Consider the following 13,158-nt stretch of genomic DNA (forward strand, 5'->3'; position numbering starts at 1 on the left):
CCCACTGCATAGCTCAGCAAACTGAGTCTCAACTCAGGGCTTTGACCAATGATACACACTGAATAAGTGCAAGTGCTGAGACTTTGGCAATATCAGCAGTTGTGGTGAACCAAAGATGATTGTATTGGTTTCTTACAATTATTTTAGTGGCTGCTTAATATTCCTGGACTGTCCTTGGGTACTTATTTGCTTGTTTTTAATCCTTGGGGTTTTTGAAGAAGCTGGGAAAATACATCCACATCTTGTAACTTCTTGCAACAAGCATCATAGACCTCCCTGCCTCTGTTACTCCAGGCATGGGCTCACTTTGGAGGAGAGCTTTGATATATTCTCGCCAGAGAATCTCTGAACTCCAGAGCTGGAAGGAATGTCAGAGATAATCTCATACAGCTGACTTATTTTAGAAATGACCAATCTGAGGCCGAGAGAAGAGAGGACTTGCCCTGGTCTGTTCATGAGGCTGGCAGCACAGTCAATAGCCATCTTTTCCTCCACCCTCTGGTTTAAAAAGTTGCCTAGAGCACACTAGTGACTCACTTGTGTTTTGTGAAATAGTAATAAGTGAATCTTTTCAGAAATGATTTCGGGGATCAAAACTTTTCAGAAATACTGGATACCTTACGTGTCTTTTGGAGCTCCCAGGTAAAGTAAGTGTGGTAACACTGAGTTAAAATAAAACAAGTTTATTTATTAAAAGATTTCCCAAAGACTTTGTGGGGACAGAGCCAGGAATACAGTTTTCAGGCTCTCGGCCTCACATGGAAGGTGCTGGTTCAGGTAGTAAATGGCCATCAACTGTGATTATATGGCCATCAGCTGTGGCTAGTTGACCATCAGCTATAACCAGTGAGCCATGGGCCACTAATATAACTGCCGTGACTCCGCTAGCAAAAAATGGGGGCTAGCAAGAAGATGGTGGCTGAGCTAGCAAGCTCGGATTGCAGTTAGCATGGCAGAGTGTGGATTGCAGATCATGTGGCTCCTGCTTCCTGTGTCTCCAACCCAGCCTCCAGGGAGAATATAGTGGCATGACTCCCCTATCTATGGCTCCGTGGGTGTTCATTTTTGGCCTCACCATGTCCTGCGTTCTTGTGTGGGGAGCGGAACCAGAGACCCCGCATGACAGTATTTAATACCCCAAATGACCATTGTTTTTATTATTCTTTTTGGTGTTCTTTTTTTAAATTTTTATTTTGAACAAATATTTTCTTTTTACCAAATTTTATTTTTACATTTAATATTCATTCTATTTTTTGATTCAGTAGTACATACGTATGGCTCAAATTCAAAAGGTACAAAAGGAACCCGAGGAAAAGCCTCTTCCTACCTTGGTCTCTCAACTACCCAGGTCCCCATCCTGGTAATCTGAGAATCAATGTTACCAGTATACTTCCAGAGGTAATCCATAGGTGTACACTTACCAGTATGTCTTGGTGATTGTTCCACATTGGTACATAAAGAGCTTTCTCATTCTTTGTAATCTTTTTTCTATAGCATGGTATTCTGATCAATATTTGAATCTCCAATTAGATATAGTCTCTACTCTCAAGGAGCACAGAATCCCCTGGAAAAATGAGGTGTGTTCATTATGGTACTAAAAGAAGGTAGAAAGTGTTCAGGGACGGGCATAAAAAGTGCGGTGGCCATGTAGAAGAAAGAGAAGATCACTCTCAGTTAGGTTTGGTTTGGGGTAGGAGTTGGACCCTGAGAAGTTGCCTGTGGCAAGTGAGTCTCAGCTGAGGAAGAGTGACAAGCAGTTCGTTATTCATCACATGACCTTTGTTTTAAAACAAAAAAGGCCAGCATGTCTGTATCTGGTCAACGCCAACATTTAGATGCTGAGCACAAAAGCTTGATTTTTATTAGCTATATTTGTTGCCCATATAATGGAACTGATCTTAAAATGGAAGTCAGACGTGTATATCAGATATCATTTAGATTAATGAGTGTATTTTCCTAATCTTTCCAACACCAACCTTACAACTCATCTCCACTAGCATGCATACTAATTAATTTGTTTTCCATATAGTAATAAGATTAACAACCTCGCATTTACACGGGGTACTGAGTCATGTTCAAATAAAATAAGTTCTAATGAGAAAAATTGGATGCGGCAGCAAATCATGTCCCCCTCGGCAATCCAGGTTTATGTGTGTTTGTCTGTCTTTGCTACATGTATTTTTGTCAGGAGCTCACTGTAAACAAGATATTTTTTTCATGTTGAGTTAGTCTGGGTAAATTTGTTTAATGAACAACAAAGTCTTTGTAAACATTGCACAAATCTGAGTGCCTTGCAGCATGGCTAGGAATCTTTTAAGCTGCTTCAAAAAATAAAACATGTTAACCACAAAAACAATATTGGGGAAAAACACTATTAATATATCAAGGCACTTAGATATGCAGCCTGGTTCAGTTCTCTCCTGGACAATTGAAGAGTTTATGGTAAAATTAGATTTGACCTTGTGTAGACATTCTGCCTCCCTTCATCTGGGCCTCAGTTTCTTCCTCTGTCAGCTAGAGAGCGTTGTCTAGGCCTCTGAATTTCCCACCAGAATCAGCTGGGTTTTTTTTTTCTTTAAATATATAAATGGTCAAGCTATTTCTACTAAATCCCAATCCTACTAAACTCCAATCTCTGGGGGCTGGGTCCCAGAACCTGTAGTTTTTAAAACAGGTTCCTCAGATGATTTGATGGTCAGCCTACTTTGGGACTCACTGGACTAGGCAGATTATCAAGATCTTTTCCAGCTCTTATATTCTCTTTCTTCATGATTTCATGACCATAAAAACCCCCATGATTCTAAAAACAAATCCTAGTAAATGTTGGGCTGAGAAAGAGAACTGTTTATGAAGGCAGGAACCTGGATTCTAGCCTTGGGGTCCCCTCAAGCTATCCAGCTGACACTGGAAAAGTCACTTTACTCTAGCCCTCAGTCTCTTCACAAAACAAGGGCATTGGACCAGGCAATGTTGGAGGGCCTCTCATCTCTGACATTCCAGAGCTTAATTTCTGACCCCTTTGGGATTCGTCCATTTGCACATAAACTGCCATCTAATTGACTTTTGAGAACAAAGATTGGCATGAAAGCTGGTTGTGGCCATCTGCAGTAACCTACTCATTCTTTCCGAGGCCAAGGGTGTCTCTCCTGGCTCCTCCCTTGTGGTGGTTCCTGCCTGCTCCATCTGGCTCGTTTTCAGAGGAGCATGAGGATATGTCCTGGCTGACAACCAGGCACTTCCAAGACCCTCATAGTTTCCCCCCATTTCAGACTCAACTCATTCCAGCTTTTCTTGCTCCTTAGGGCAGCATCTATGCAAGATACCTCCATGCTACACCCCCCATTTCTAGCCCAGAGGTTCCTACATAGTAAGACCCCCAAAGCACCTGAGGAATGAATAAGTGAATAAGTCATGTGAGGTGGCTTCCAGTTGTACAATTAGGTGCCTCTGTGCCTCTTGGTCCTTAGTGGGTTCCATGTGCAGTGAGGTGGCAGGGGAGGAAGGCTTGCCAGATGTACACACTGCAAAGGAGCGAGCCAAGAGCTTGGTCACTTTGCCCAAACCTCGAGTTGGTCAGTTTTCTAACTTTCTATGAATGGGGTCACACTGGGGTATTTGTATTCTCTGTGTCTTGCTTCTGTCCCCCAACATTATACTCTATTTCCTGACTGGAGTGGGCACTACCAGTATTCGCTTTTAATTACTCATTAAACTATACACAAGTGCTTTATGCATTTTTCAGAATCTGTACTATATTTCACAATAAAAGAAGGAAAACTGAGGGAGTCCAAGACAGTTATCATTCAATTTTGTCCTCCAAAGACAATCTGGAATGGGTGCTTGCTCTCTTTTAGTCTTAGGAAAAGTGACCTGGGATTCTGCAAGAAGTTTTATAAAAGGTAAGGATCCTTGGAGAAATTTTTCACTTGGGGACATTGCCTTAGAGCTTCCCAATTACCTTCCCTTTTGTCCACCCCTTAGCGAGCATTTGCTCAAGAGCAGCACAGCCCTCACTTTCTAGATCACACACAACTCCCTGTGCCTCCCCAAGCAAGTCCCCTAAGAGTTTGAGCTTTGGTTTCTTCATATGTAAAATGATGGCATTGCCTGCAGCATGTTTGGTACAGCAGGGTGTGCACATATAAATAAGGTATGAGGACCCAACTAGCCATACCTATGACTAAGTCTGATCTACACATGTGGCAAAGTAACAGTGTGGAAAATGGGAGTTATAGGCTTTGTGTTTATAAACCTGAGAGTGAGTGGGGAGAAATCATTTTCCATTAGGAGACCCCATTCAGCAACACTTCAGTATTACCTGCCTGGGCTTCCTTAACACGAACTCTGTGGGGAGTTGGGGTTTAATGAAGTAGGATAAACCACACACGCATAGTAGTTAGCCTCTGCACGGGCAGGATTAACTTTACACTCCATTTGCAAGAGCAAAGCTCCTCTTCTCGAGTTTGTTATAAAGGGATTTAAAATCACAGAATGATAGAGCTGGAAGAGAGCCCCTAAGACTTCATCATAATCCCACCCGTCATTTTACGCAGGGTCAACTGAAGTCCAGAGAGCAGAAGGGGTGTGCTCAAGGTCACCTACAGGATTAGCTGCAGAGCTTAGGTCAGAACCTGGGTCTCCTGATCCCCAGGTCTGTGTCCTCTCCATTAGGTCGTGGATTACTTTATGGTTGCCCCGTAACAAAGGGAAGATGACACATTTCTCTTGATGGCTTTGCTCTATACCACTTTATACACATGCCCTTCCTATTCAGGCTTCATCTGAGATCTTGGGTCACATTCTAAGAGCTGGACCCAAACCGAGGGCCTAAGGTCAGATAGCTTTCTTAATGACACCACCACCAGCAGCAGCAACACATATATAATATTAGTTATGTGCCATGCTCTGCTCTAAGTACTTCCTGTATTTTAACTCATTGGATTTTCACAACAACTCTCCAATGTACGTACAATCCTATACAGACTAGTATCATCCTCATTTTACAGAGGAGGAAACTGAAGCGGAAAAGGAAAGCAACGTACTCACACAGATTGAAAATTGCCCCACTGGGACTCGAAGCAAGCAGTCTGGCTCCTGAGTCTGGGCTCTCCTAATGCAGCCTCTTCTACCTTTCTTCCTAGTCAACTTTTCTTCTGGAGGCCACCCTCCAATATACATATGCCTCTCCCCTTCTTTTACGTATTGCCTCGTGCTCTGGCCATGCTGGAGCGAGAGCTATAGCTCCTTGAACGTGCCCTGAACTTTTCCTCATGGTCTTCCCTTTTCCCAAAGGCCCTTTCTTACTGGTACCTTTCAAAGATCTTCAAGGCTCAGTTTAAACGCTCCTCCTCCAGAATTCATCTCTTTCTTCTTGATTCTTGACTTTTTGAAGAAGGTGCTAAATGTTTTCAGAGAAACAGATGCTCTTCCAGACCCACTTTCTACCCTTCTCCTCTGTTTGGCGTCCTGGCAGGCTGACCTCTATAGGCTCCATCAACCAGACTTTCTTGCCCTCTTACTTCCTTTTGGGTTCAGCCAATGGGAGGCACCAGAAAGAAAGCAGAGGATGGGAAAAGAGAGAAGTCAGAATATTTATTCCTTTGGTGCTGTGAAAAGGACATAACTGATGAGGTGGGCTTAAAATCATAAAAAGTAAAAGCCTGCTTAAAACTCTTCCGTGGCTCTCTGCTCCTCCATAGTAAGGTATAAACCCCTTAGCATGACATTCAAAGCCCTTTGTGATGTTGTTCCCGATCAGCTGTCAGTTGCATCTCTCCCCAAGGACCTCTCTGTGACACAACATACCAAGGCTTTGTGTTTACTCAATTAAGCCAAGCTCCCTCAAATCAGTGTAGCTTTGTACTTGTTCTTCCCTTCGTCCAAATTGCCCTTCCCTCTCCACCCTTGCAGAAGAACTCTGCTCAGTCAGTTCCACCTCCCCCGGGAAGCCATCTTTGAATTATGCTCTCTCCAACCCTACTAGACTGTGAGCTTCTCTAGAGTAGGAATCACTTCTTCTTCATCTTTGCCTCCCCACTGCCTGGTATAGGAACTGCCATATGGGAGACACAGGGCGGGTGGGGGATGACTCCTCATGCCTTGTTTACGTCTAACCCCGTACCAATGTGACCTGGAGCAAGTTGCTTAACTTCTCCAAGTCTCAGTTCCTTCATCTGAAACACCGGGACAACAATGCCCACTTTGCAGGGTGTTATGATGATTAAAAATAAAGAAGTAAGTAAGGGCCTGTCGTAGTGCTCAGCACCTAGTAAACGGTCATCACAGCAGCTTTTCTTCCTGTCATTGGGAAGATGCCCCTGTGTTCGTGGGTTTGTGGTCACTTGGGCGGCCATCTCCCAGGAACAGTGAACAATCATCTCCAGATCCTCTCCCCAGGGTCCTAAGTGTCGGGCTAGAACCCATCCCATGAAGACACAGCATCCTGGTGACCATTCTGAACATATTCAGTGGAGGATGCCAGGCTGCTTAGGACCAGAGAGCTCACAATACAAGGAATGATTGAAGGCCATGGGGTTCTAAGGTCCTGAGGGAAACAGGAAGGTGAGGGGAACAGAAAGGCTGCCTTTAGTACCTGAAAGGCCATGAAGAGAGTCACCAAATGCCCCCTTTGACAAGGAGGAGGGTCATGAGTGCTTTGGACCAGTTCCTGGGACCAGAGAGTTTTGCCAACATTACATCTTGAAGAGGAGAGTCAAGAATGAGTCAGTGGCATGTATGAAGAGAGCCTGAGGGAAGCAGAGGGAGTTCGAAGAGACGTCAAATACTGGATAAGGAGGTGCAGCAGGGCCAGACAAGGCGAATGGGGTGAGCTGGACTCAGGCTGCAGGTGGGAAGAGCTGCAGAGGGTGGGTAGGAGCCAGGAACGCTGTGGTCCCCAGAGCCGAGAACCAGGCTGACGGGGAGGCTACAGAGAAGCAGATCTGGGCTTCCTCAAGGGGCTATTTTTCTACTAAGTCTGTCTCTATTAGTCAGAGACTAACTCTGTTAGTCAATAAGTTAGGCTTATTTTTAGGTTTCAAGTGACAGGAACCCAAATCATGGAAACTTAAGGGAAAAAGAGACTGTTTTGTTTTATGTAAATGGGTAGTTTGGGTGGAGGTTCAGGGACTTGCGGGACTTGAAGGATGTCATTGGATGTCTCCCCATTTTTTGCTGGTTCTTTCTCTGTCTCTCACTGCTTGCTGGCTGCAGCCTCTCATTATGCAGATGGGCATCGTAGACATGGCTGCAGACTCCAATCTTACCCCATCCGGGCTCAGAGACCCCCATCAAAAAGAGTACATTATAGCCCCACAGAAGGACCTGATAGGCCCAGCTTGTGACATATGCCCATCCCTGAGCCCATCACTTGGCCAGAAACAGGCACTATGATTGTCAGGTTTGGTCACATGTATCAGTCAGGATCCAACCAAGAAATAGTAACTGCTTTGAACAGAGGGAATTTGTTGGTTATACACCAGCGATGGAAGAGGTTCAGAACCTTTCCTGAGAAAACGAAGCAACTCAGATATTACCAACCATGAGACCACTGTTATTCCTAAATTAGAGGGATCAAGGGGGAAGGTGGTGCTGCTGGGGTCACCCAGTGGAAGTTGGATCCATGGTGGCGCTGTTCTGGGGGACCTGAAGCAGAGCCATGGAAGAAATGCAGCTGCATCACAGGAATTTGGCACCATCTCCCCCTCTACAGAGGGGGAGAAATACCATGGCTTCTTCCTTTCTTCACCCTCCAATCTTCTGCCAATGCCTCCCACTGCTCAGACCTACCCAAACCCAGCTGACATGGGAGCATACAGAGAGAGGCAGGGGAAAGCCAAGGGATGGAGGTGAGAGCAAACAGACCAGGGAGCAGCACACTGCCTTGTGTCCTAGCAACACCACATGGAATGAAGAAGTAGCAGTTCCCCAAAGGAAGTTGGGACTGCTTCTGGGAGGGTGGGGGGGAATGCTGGACAGTATTTGCCAACTGTCCAAGTATAAAATGGGTTGCTTCGTGAGGTAGTGACATGTTCATCACTGAAGGTATTCACACTGATACTGGGTGCTCATCTGTCAGGGATCCTATAAAAGAAGATATTGCTGAGTATCCGGTAATATGGATGGGACCCTCTCTAAATCCCTTCCAGTGCTTACCGTGTATATTTTCAACAAGGTTATTATTATTTTTACACGTGTTCTTCCCAGAAGCCTAGGCCATTCATTTCTGTGATTAACACAGAATAACAAACTTGTAAACTGCAAGCAGATTTGACTTGGAACATGCTGAGGAATCTGGCACCGTCAAGGGGGCCACTGATTGTATTTCCATCTTGCAACTGGTCCTTCGTGTTACATTCGTTGCTTCTGTGCCAGAAGTATGGTTCTCAAAAATGGTCAGAGCCTACAAAGTTTACTTTTACCTTTTGGCAGAATCAATAAGCTGGATTATTAAAGTTTTGTCTTCCCTCTTTGAAACTCCCAAAAGAAAAGAAAACACAAGAACAGATCTTGGCATAGAAAGAGAATGAGACAAAGAATGTAATCATCACACTAGCGAATGGTTTTCAGACTGATCTGTACATTAAGAATATGTAAAAATACCAATTTCATGCTCTGACAACTTATTCTGCAGCAGGGGTAGGGTAATGCCTTGGGAATGCCAAATGTCAAAGTATTACATAATGTCAGCTATTCATGTGCTCCTTTGAGGAGACATTGCTGGGAATGAGACTTCCTTAAGGGAGAGATGTCTTAAAAAGAGGGAGGGCAGGGCAAAAGTATAAGGAAAGGAAAGCAAAGAAGGAAAAGGGACAAAGAAAGAGAAACAGTTGAATAAGAATAAAAGAATGTGCAAAGTTAATATATATATTTTTAAACAATACATGCAATCCCAAATCTAAGCATAGGTAGGGGTTACTTATTAATCCCCGTTTTGATTTACCAGTTGGAATATCCATGTTTGATTTCTTTTCTTTCATGTGTGTGTTATTTTTTTGCCTGAATTTTTACCACATCGACAGAAATCTAAATGTAAACATTTATCTATGAGCCCATTGCTCCAACAGATCAAACTTGCTTTTTCTGTCCCATTCTAGTTCTAGTCCAAATGGATAATTTCACACAGTGGCAATGATAATATTGTAAGTAAGAACTCACACGCTTCTAAAATCTTGTCATAGGAATTTCCCCAGTTTATAGACTTCATAATGACCACTTTAATTACTTAAGAATATTCCAAAGTACACTGTACTCTGATTAACCTATCCATTCTTGTGTTTTTGGACTTTACGGTTCCTTCCGACTTTTCATAGTTGTAGATAATGCCAAATACACATCTCCGTGTAGTCAATGTGGCAGGTACTGTGTTAGATCATAGGGATTACCTGGACGGATTCTGCTTCAGAGTCTAGGGAGGGAGACAGACAAATGAGCACACAGTTATACTCAGAGCTTCAGCCCCCTGCTACCCACAGTGTGGTTCACCAACCAGCAGCATCAGCTTCATCAAGGAGTATGTTAGGAATGCGGAATCCCAGGCCCCACCCCAGACCTACTGAATCAGAATCTGAATTTTAACAAGATCCCCAGGTGACTTGTGTGCACATTACAAGTTTGAGAAACAGCCAGTTCCACTCCCCTCCTGTCTTCCTTGGTAGGCCACTTGATTAATCTTTCCCAGTCTTTCCTGCCTTTCTAATCTCTTCTCTACTTTCCCACAGCCACAGACATGCTTAGTCTTTCTATCAACAACAGCATTAGAAAACCTCAACCCTTGATGCTTTTTCCTCTGTAGCATGGCCCTCAAAAGACTTGCACGTATTTCTCTGTAACCTCATCTCCCACTTCCTCTCAAATCAGAGCACACTGGCTTCTGTTCCTACCACTTCACTTAACTAGCTCTGAAGATGGGCTCTGGGGATTCTTGGCTGCACCATCCAGTATCCAGTGGACTCTCCAGTTTTCACTTGGTGTTGTTATCTGTCACCCCAATTGATCCTGTCTCCCCAACTCTCTTCTGGACATTGCCACTCCCTCCCAGATTTCTCCTACTTCTCTTACTACATTATCCCAGTATCTGGTCCTCCCCACACTGGATCCTTTGCTGTTAGCTCCTTGCTCTGCCTCTTAAACCGTGGGGTCCAACCCCCAGGATTCTGTCCTTGATTCTTTTCTCACTCTACACATTGTCCCTGAATAAGCTCATTTCCATCCAAGGTTTCAATTGTTATCTTTCAATGGAAGACTCCCAATACACAACCCATCTACATAGAGAACTCTCTATTTTGAGCACCTTTCCTCTATTTCCAAGTGCCTATCAGACTTCACCACCTGGATTTCTAAATGCACCTCAAATTCAGCAAATCTGAAAGTGGTCCCCTTAAAAAAACTGTTTATCCTCTGGTCTTTTTGTCTCAATACAGTACCAGCAACCACCTCGTGACTCCTCCCTCCCTCACACTCAACCAGTCACTTTGTATTGTTCATTCTACCTCTTCCACATCTCTCAGTCCATCCCCATTGCCGTTTTCCTGGTTCAGCTCTTACCACCTCACCCTAGGATGACTGCAACAATCGCTCGACTGGTCTCCCTGCTTTTGCTCCTACTCTCGTTCCTTCATCCTTTTCCAATCTAACGTGATTATTGGTCATATAAACATAGGATCTTCTCATACCCGTGCTACTGCTGCTAAACCTTTCCAAGGATGTCCAGACCTATTCAATCAAAACCTCGGGGAGGTGGGGTCAAGACGGGGGAATTTGGACATTCTACTCTCCCTTGGTTGCAAATCACTGGCCAACAAAATAATATACTTGGCCTGGCAGAATCAGAAGACTCCTTGGGAATTAAAAGAATACCTGTTCCCTGTTGAGAGGTCCCTGATTGATTTTAGAAGAGTACAGTGCCCTCTTGGAGGAAGCTACTGAAATGAGGGGATTTTTGAAACACTAGCACATTGAGTCTGTCTGTCCAGGCGAACAAAGAGTCTCCTACTTCCCCTTTGTCTGAATGTGTCTCTCTAGGCCATTGTAACCACGTCTGGTGGTGTGCTGAAAATGTTTAATAACTGGCACTCGGGGGAAAAAGTCCTGATTTAAAGCAGCCGCTGATTCCCTGATATTAAGTACTCCCACAATGGCTGATTTCAAGTTACCAATGGGATGCCATCGAGTGTGTTGTTGGGAGGAGATGAGCAGTAGCATACCATTATCTAGTATTTCCACTGTACAGATACAACAGACATACATTACTTTAAGAGAAAAGATAATAGTATAATAATTAGGAAGTAATCAACTTTGAGTATTTATTATCATTTAAATATATAATTTATTTCATTGTAAGTTTGTATAATTTTTAACAATGACCATATGTAACAACAGGCTTGCAAAATTCCTGAAAACTTAACAGTCAGCTCTCACGAGCCAGTACTGCCTCCATTCCACCACGACTGTGTCACCTCTCCCCTGGTCTAAGGCAAATGCTCTCCTCACTGGCCTCTGCCTCTAGTCTCACCATCCCTACACTACCATTAGAGAGATTGGATAAAACACACATTTGACCATATCACCCTGTCTAAAACCTTCCATGGGTTTTGATTGTCCTGGGATAAAACCAAATTCCCTACCTAGCAGGCATGGTCTTTGTGATCTGGCTTCTGCCTTCCTCTATAGCTTCCCAGATTATTCTTTCATGGTGTTTTCCTCTCTCCCTGTAGCCCTCAACATGCTGTGCTCCAGAAGACATCACACCTGACATTCCACAAACACAGGAGACTGTCATGCCTCTAGGCCTCTGCCGAGCATGCCCCTCCCCTGATCTGGTTTCACCACAGAGAACACTTACTCCTCTTACAAGACTCATAGAGTCACTTCTTATGGGGACTTTTCTCATTTATATATGAACCCCCCCCCCCCGCCCCGCCTTTCGTGGCCCAACCAACTCTGTAATACTTCTACCTTAGAAGCTGGTAGCACCTTATTTCATATTTATTTACAGATCTGTTTATTTCTATTGGATTATAAACACCCAGTATAGAACTGGTGCAGAGCGGGAGCTAAAGCAGGTATCTGTTAAGTGAATAAATGAATGAGAGCCAAGAAGCTCTAAAGCTGAGGTCCCCAAAGCCTGGTTGCGAAGACAGTGTGGTGAAGACCATGAGGCTGGATCAGATCTGTCCTTGCTCTTGATTAACCAAAGAAGCTGCCTCTTCCTACAGGGACAGAGGATCTCAACGTGGGAAGGGAATTGAAAGGTTCTGATGCTCTCAAGAAGGGAGTGTTACTAATTCTGACACATGCTACAATACCGATGAACTTGAAGACATTATGCTAAGTGAAAACATTACGCTAAGCATCACAAAACAAATACTACATGATCCCCCTTACATGAGGTACCTAGAGTACCAAATTCATAGAGACAGAAATAGGATGGTTACCAGGGGTTGGGGGGAGGGTAAAATGGGGGAGTTAGTATTGAATGGGTACAGAGTTTTAGTTTGGGAAGATGAAAATGTTCTAAAAATGGGTTGTGGTGACAGTTGCACAATAATGTGAATGGATTTAATGTCACTGAACTATACGTTTAAAAATGGTTGAAATGGTTCATTTTTATGTTATGTATATTTTACCACAGGGGGAAAAATAAAAAGGAACGTCAGTTCCTGGATCTGAGGGGGTCAGAGAAAGAGATGGGGTAGAAATAGAGCAGTGATGAAGCTTGTCTTGTGACTGATCTCCCTCCCTTCCTCTCTCCAACACTGGCCCTGAGCCAGGTCCTGTTTGCATGTGTGTCGGGGGACTCAGAGATGAATAACACACTTTTGGTGTATGTGAGGGAAATATTTTCTCCCACTTTCTGGTTTGTCTTTTAATTTTGTTTATGGTATCTTTTTCCTTAAAATACTATATTTAACATTTTTTCTAAATCACTTATAATTTCACATCTCAGTAATTTATTTTTGAATGGTATGAGGTAGGTTATAACTTCTTGTTTGCAGTTCTTTCAGCACCATTTATCAAATATTCTGTCTTTTCTCCACTGATTTGAAATGCTGTCTTTATCACACACCAAAATACATGAGTCTATTGTTTCTGACTTTTTGCTGTTATTCCTGCTGCAGTGCCACATGAGATCCGTTTTAGTCCTGATTCTGTGGTTAC

This window comes from Rhinolophus hipposideros, assembly GCF_964194185.1.
Source record: "Rhinolophus hipposideros genome assembly, chromosome: 11".
Taxonomy (NCBI): domain Eukaryota; kingdom Metazoa; phylum Chordata; class Mammalia; order Chiroptera; family Rhinolophidae; genus Rhinolophus; species Rhinolophus hipposideros.